This window comes from Pteropus medius, unplaced genomic scaffold (genome assembly GCF_902729225.1).
Source record: "Pteropus medius unplaced genomic scaffold, Ma_sr-lr_union100, whole genome shotgun sequence".
Taxonomy (NCBI): Eukaryota; Metazoa; Chordata; class Mammalia; order Chiroptera; family Pteropodidae; genus Pteropus; species Pteropus medius.
This window is the reverse complement of record NW_024349797.1, coordinates 14,234,486-14,242,423: the sequence shown is the minus strand read 5'-3', so window position 1 is coordinate 14,242,423 and position 7,938 is coordinate 14,234,486.

Here is a 7,938-nt window from a genome sequence, read left to right as displayed (position 1 = left end):
TGCGCATAGGATTCCAAACTGCTAAAAAAAAATTTTTATTGTCTTTGAAATTCGCTAGTGCATATGTCTACTCTGACAAGGCCTTTTGCCTTAAATTATCTAGTTTGACAGGTGACAGTGATTAAATTAACAAAAATGATTGCCAAGTGTCCACTAAGCACATGCATAAATTCTATTGGTTAATCAATATTTATTTGGGTTTATAATTTTTCCCCAAATTTATTGTTCCACTCAAGATTATAACTGCCTCACCTCAGGAGCCACTTTGCTGTTGCACACTTTTGCTCATGGTCTGCAATTATTTATGCAAAAAATTAGGAATCAGAAATTGAAATTTATTTAAATAATCCTGGAAGAAATAAATTTGGGGCTGAACTGTCCTTTTGAAAATAACTTTCGTCTCCTTTATTATGAAGGTAAAAATATTCATTATATAGTTTTTTATAAAAATATAAAGTCAAATGTGTGTATTTCCCACAACTTCACTACCCAGATGTTATGTTGTTTAACTTCATTTTTCAAATGTACATATATATTTTTCCCCAAAGTGTGGTCACACTAAGCCAATTGTTTTAAAAACTTTTAAGAAGCATGTCATATTATCATGGCAGCTTTCTGTGTTAATAAATATAAATCAACTTTATCACTTTTAAGGCTGCATAATATTTTAGGTAGTTTCTAATTTTTTTACTATTTATGGACTGAATTGTGTCTCCCCCAAATTCCTGTGTTGAAGCATTAACCCTTAATGTATTTGGAGATAAGTCTCTTAAGTACTCAAGATTAAATGAGGTAATTAAGGTTATGAAAGGGTGGGCCTTAAAACAAAATGACTGGTATCTTTCTATAAAGAAGAAGAGACATAAGAGCAAAGGCCACGTGAAGACACAGGGAGAAGATGGCTATCAGCAAGCCAGGATGAGAGGCCTCAGGAGAAACCAACCCTGCCAACACCTTGATCTTGGACTTCTAGCCTCCAGAACTGTAAAAAAATAAATGTCTGCAGTTTAAGCCACCTAGTCTGTGGTGTTTTGTTATTGCAGACCTAGCTGACTAACACACACTATTATAAACACAATAGACCCACATTTAAGATAAATTTAAATTCTTAGAAAAGGACTTGCTAGTTCAAAAGTATTCCCTTTAATTTCTCTTCCCCTCAACCTGCTTTTATTTTTTTTCTAGTTTGACTTTTTTTATGCCTATTATCAAATTCCCATCCCAAAGATTCCTACCTAGGTAGCTTCCCACCATCAGTGTAAAATAGTCTTTTTTCTTTCTGCGCACACTAATATTTTCACTGTCACTTACTGCAGTGAAATTTGCATTTCTTAGACTATTAATAAGAACAATATCCTTCCACATGATTATTTGCATATCTTCTTTTGTGAATTGCATTTTCATTTCATGTTTCCATTTTATGGAAGAGATTCACATTTATCTTATTGATTTATAAGAGCTCTTATAAGTTTTAAGGACATCAGTTCAGATGACAGAGTTTTTTTAAAAAACGTTGCTGTGCTTTTTCCATTTTTGACAGTTTTTGTAGTTTGGAAGTTTTAAATTTTATTTAATCTAGTAAAATCTATCAACATTTTATTTTCAGAATTTCTAGTTTTGGTGTCATATTTAGAAAAATCTTATTTGCTCTAAGATTTTAAAAATACCTATATTTTCCTCTAGTTTTGCATATGTTTTAAAAATATTTAACCTTTGCTCCAACTAGAATTTATTTGGTATTAAGGAGAACTAGGGATATAATATAATTTTCCTCCAAATTAAAATTTATTTAAAGATCATTTATTGAATAATCCATACTCTCTCTTCTCTGATTTGAAATACCCTACTTGTGATAGACCAAATTCTATTTCTCTATATTGTTGCATTATGTCTACATAGTTTTAAACCAATGCCTTACCATTCAAATTACTATGGATTATTATAGCAATGTATTTAAAATTTGGTAGGGCAAGTTAACTTGACTATTTAAATGGCATTCTCAGCTGTTATTACAAAGTTAAAAACCATAGTTAGGATGTGATGGAAGGGTGTTGCTATTACCAATTGAGTCTTTAATTTCACCTCTGCTGCAATTATGCTGAAAAAAATATCTTTTTCATTGTTCCGCCATATCATCTTATGAACATTATCCTGCAAGGGGTATGTTTTCCATTCTGGATTATGAAACCCTTGAAGGCATCTTAAATGATATTTCCCTCACTTGGAGATGATATTTTATTACCAGTGTAGAGGATGGTGTTTAGCAGCAGTTGAAAGATATTTGTGCTTTCTATTTTTTTTTTAATAAAATATACAGAGCTATTTTTTGTTTTTTATTTTTTCGGTAACTGTCACTTATTCTAGTTGATCAATTTTTTTTTTTTTTTTTGCATTGAAGCATCAATTCAGTATTAACCCAACTTGGGTTAATTAACCCAAATTCTTATATTTTTTTATAACACAAACATCTGTTTGTAAAACTATAATTTGAAATAGAACATCTTTGCTCGGTAAGCCTACATTTGGTGACTCCATTCCAATAGATGTTATTAAACTCATGCTGTAGTCTGTAGAAGACTCAACCACGTGATCTCATAGAATGGACGCCTGGCAGCCATGTCAGAACTGAAGGAGGAGGGAATGTTTGTTATGCTTTGATCAGGGCTGAAACATGCCTATCCTGTGTTTAATCTTATTTCCGGAAATGGTTTTTCATGGTCTTATTTTGTACCACAGTGAATAAAGAAGAATAAATAAAGGAGAGTTCAATCTCCTCTCACTTTCTTAGGTGGGAACCTAGCCTAGCCTGAGAAAGGGGGCAGCACAGAACAGTAGAAAGGGGTTGGGTGTGTGTACCTGTGTGTGCATGCATGTGTGTGAGTAGAGGATTTAAAAGGCAGCATCTTTACAATTGTAGTTTTTTCATGGCAATAGTCTTATAGGAGACACTAAAAATTAAATAGAAATATCAAAGGACTGAACCCTAAGAACTTAGAAAAAAATTTGGTAAAAAACCCACCAAAAAAACTCTTTCCTTATACCTAACTTGTGATAGTGGCTGCCTTTGGGGCGAGAGTGGATGGGAAGTGGGTTTGGGTTTGGGGAGGGGTACACAGGGACTTCATTTTTATGTGTAATATTTTATTTCTTTTATTTAAACAGGAGTTTTTCAGCCTTAGCACTGTTGATGTTTTAAGCAAGATAATGCTCAGGGCTGTCCACTGTCTTGCACACTGTAGGATGTTTGGCAGTATCCCTGGGCTCCGCCCACTGGATTCAGTACCACTCCCCAGTTATGACAACCAAAAATATTTCCAGACACTGCCAAATGATCCCTGGGGAGGAAAATTGCTCCTCTCCCCATAAAAGCCATTGATTTATAATGAAGCACAAATAGAACAAATTAAGAAAAAAGAAGAAATGTTAACACGTGTTAAATTGGGGGTGGGGCGGTGAAAAGTCTTTCAGAAGACTCAAAGGAAGATGTTTCTCCTCCTCCTCCTCCCTCCCTCCCTCCTCCCTCCTCCTCCCTCCTCCTCCTCCCTCCTCCCTCCTCCCTCCTCCTCCTCTTTAAGATCTAAATGTTTTAGCTTATGGATCATTGAAAGTGATGTTCTCCATCAACTGCTATGTTTGTCCCACCACAGGCTGGACACACCCTTGCAGAACTGGTCCCTGGGGGTTCTGCTCTTTGATCTGCTTCTTCACACACTTATTTCACAGAGATTTGTGGTAATTCACCCTCACTCCTGATGCTGTACGTTGGCCGAGTTTCTTGCTCCTGTCTGATTTCCGGCAGTCTGTAACACATCCTCCTTCATAGTTTTCCCTAATTCATTCTTTATACTGCCATGGAGTGATTTTTCTAAGACACGAATGTTTGATATTCTCTTATTTAAAATCCTTCAAAATAAGGTCTGAATTCCTTCGCATGGTGCAGTAATTGTAATGTGATTCCTAGGCAAATCACCTGGAGTTAGCACCAATGTATAGGCTAGGGGAACTGTCCCTAATAAGACTACTCTCCCTTCAGATGCTAGCCACAGGTTCATGGGCCCCCAAGCTATGCACACTTCTGACCAACTGGCTCCAAATCCAGGGGTTTCCTCAACCACCTAGGGTATGATAATTTGCTAGAACAACTCACGGGACTCTCAAGAAAGTGCTATACTTATGATTATAGTTTGATTATACGAGATACAAATCAGGACCGGCCAAATGGAGAGACACATAAGGTGAGGTCTGGGAGCATCCTGAATGCGGAGCTTCTGGGCTCTTTTCCTGTAGAATCAGGATATACCACCGTCCTGGCACATTGATGCATTCACCAACCAGGAAGCTCACTGGGGCCTTGATGTCTTGAGTTTTATTGGCATGACTGATCACATTATTGACCATGTGATTGAACTCAATCTCCAGCCCCTTTCCGCCACTTAGAGGTCAGCTGATTCAAAGCTCCAATCTTCTAATCACATGGCTGGTCTCTCTCACGTGACATCCACACCCTGAGTCATCCCGTTAGCGAAAACTCAGGTGTGGCAGGGACCCACCACGAATAACAAGGGACCACTCAGGAAATTCCAAAGATATAATGTTTGCCTCTGAGGAAGAACCAGGGACTAGGACCAGGAAAATTCTTTATTGCAATGCGCACGGCATCAGGGCTCTTCAGGACCCCCGGGCCATGCTTCCCAGGCTCACCGCAGCCTCTCACTTCACTGCTCTGGTTGAGAGGCCTTGAACTCACCTTGCGGGCTTAGAGCCTGGACTTCTGCACAGACTATTTCCTGTGCCTACATTCGTTCTCTCCTTGGTCTGTCAATGAATTCCTCCTCCTTCATCAAGACTCAGGTAAGCAGCTCCACCTCTGTGGAGCCCTCCCAGGCAGTTGACGCCCTCCTCCCAGGACTGGCAGCACTCTTCATTCATTTATAGATTATATTTGCGCTATGTCTTTGGGCCAGAGTTGTTTGTTGAGATGTCCGTATGTACCATTGGCACGTAGTGTAGTGACATTAGTGAATACATGTTTTGTGGAGCTTTTGCCTTTGTTATTTGAAAGTATATTTGTCTTGCCCTTCTTGGCTGCCATTTTTGCCACCTCACTCCTTGTGCTTCATTCAGTACGGTGGCAATTCACCGTTACAAGCGTCCCTCTTGACTACTGGTGGATGCGCTGCCATTTAGATCTTGTGAATAACAATCCTACTGGGCTATTTATGTTTTAGAGAACTCATAGATAACACAGACAAGACGACATACGTGAAGTTTGCTAAATATCTAGAAATAAGGAATGGTTAAGTATATTGTGATCCCATCCATTGGATGAAATATTATACATCTAATACATGTTCATGAGATTTGTAATAAAACAAAGATTTGTAATAAAATATGTAGACTATTAGAAGAAAAGTAATCATAATTACGATGAAAAAATATACCCATATACTAATTCACTGAAAAAGCATACAAGAAAGAAAGAAAAGGCCTGCATAGAACTACCCCAAAGTGGTATGTGTCTTTGGGTAATGGAAATATGAGTGATCATTCCTCGTTTTCTTTATACTTTTCTATTTTTAAAATGTGTTCTGTATCAAGCATGCATGCATGCTTAAAATGGAAGGAGAGGATAGTTTCTGCTTTCCTAAACGGGTGGGCAAAAGGTGAAATCAATTTAATTTAGATATTTTCACCTGCAACTGGAAATTTACAGATGAAAAAGTTCACACTTGCTTCTTTTTGGCAGTGAGAGGAGGTTAGTGAAAAGAAATGTGCAGATGGGAATAAAAGTGGGAGGAGATTAAACAGCCACATCTGCCCCACACTTAAAAGACATGTGACCACAAGCCAGGAGAATCACCAGAGAGACAACAGTTGACAAGATAATAAAGGAGTTTTTAAATGGAGACTGAGACCAAACCGGTCTTAAAATATCACTTACCTGGTCAAAGAAAGGCAGCCTGAGTAGTGGAAATTTAAGTCTGCTTATTAAAAAAGTATTTTAAAACAATGTTCAGGTTGTTTTACTGAGCTCTTTCGTGATATAACTTATAAAATATAACTTATAAAACATAATATCACTTTCTGGAAGAGCTCTAATCACAACGAAAGCTGAAAATTTTTTTCAGGGCATTTTGGGAAGAAGTGTTAAAGAGTATACTACCAAGAAATTCATTTAACTTTTTAAAACTGTGGCTAAAATCACTTTTATCCAAGGCTCTTGAGAAATGCCCTCGGCCTGACCCCACAACCCTCCTTATTGGAGAGTAAACCTAACTAAGTGAGATTCCTCCTAAAGATCTGAAAGGTTCTGAACAGTAAGGTCATCATCAAATGCTGTTGCCAACAACCTTTTCTAATTTCTGCACTTCTCAAATCCTTACATATTTCGGATTTTTGAGTAAGTGAATTGTGATTAGGCATAAATAGGTTAGTTTAGCTATGACTGAAGAATTATTAATTGGGACTGTGACCACATATTAAGGAATTTGTAACCAAAGAAATTCCCAGCCCCCATTCCTCCTCCCCCACCCCCGCTAAAAAAAAAAAAAGGAAAGCAGATCTCATCAATGAAGTGGTTTAGGTTCTTATTTCTTTGTTGGTATCTCTGATTTCCAAAGGCACATTTTCTTACTTCATAGGACTACCAGAAATTCCTTAAGATTGAATGAGTTGATAGACCTGTTTCTCCAGTTTGCCTGAGTGAGTGAGTGAGTGAGGATTCTTTCCTTCTTAAGGTGAAAGGAATTTGCTTTTACATGTTCTGGGTAGACCAGTTTAAAAGTCTCATTCAGCACTGAAACTAATTGGAACACATCCAGACTTGGGGATTATGATCTTCAGTATGGAAATAGTGTCATTTACTCATTCATTCACTTTGTCATTCTGTTTGTTGTAAATGACAAAGTCAACTTGCATCTGTTTAACTGACATGGGGAATGTTTTATGAGGATATTGGGCGGTTTCCCAGCATGCAAGTGTAAGAATGAAGCTCCAGGGACAACTAGAACTGGAGTTCCAAAATCTCTGGGACTCACCTGTTCAACTCACATCTGCCTTCATCTGTCTCCATCCACAGGCAGGTTTCCTCTGCTCCTCCACTAGCTCCTGGGCTACTACATCTTGCAGCCTAGAGGCACAGAGACCAGCTTCTCTTTCTCACTACTAGTTCTAAAAATTCCTGGAAGAGTACTCTGCTTGACTTGGCTTGGGTCAGAGCACCGGGTTGAGCACCTGAACATTTGGCCAAGTTGGGTCCTATACTTACCCTGACAAATCAGATGGGTCAGGATAGACAGGCCACCGTTGTACTAACATGACCACCTTGTAAATACAGAAAAGACGCTGCTAATTAAGTAAAACAAAAGGTATCCACTACCTATTCTTTTTTCTCTACTATCTTTTCCCAAAAGTAATAATAGACATTATGTAGGTGCTATTCTGCCAACAAACATGAAGAGAGCACCTGCCTGCTTTGTGTTTGCCTTTTGGCAATCTTTTTATTCCTATTGCGTCTTCTATAACCTCATTTAAAGTGTTCTATAGTTTTCAGCCCCTACTCAAGCCCACCTCTTTTTCATTCTTCATGAACAGTCTTGCTGCCTAACTTGCTGAGATTGAGACTGTACATCCCTCATCCAATTCCTCTGCAACTGAAACAAAGCCTCGTTTTACACATCTGTCCTGCACAAACGTCCGCTCTCTTCTTCTGCTGTCTCCTATTCCTCCCAGCTTCAGAGAAAAGATCAACCCTTGTCAGTGACCAGAGGCGACCAAGATCAGTGAGAGGGATGCAGGCTAAGTGAGAATACACTAGAGAGCGAGATAGATGCTGGAACAGCAACGTATCAACTTAGAGTGAGTAATCTCTGCCACAAAGAATAAAAATACTTAAAAATGGTTGAGTAGTGCATTCTCTTCGTTTAGTCACGTTACATA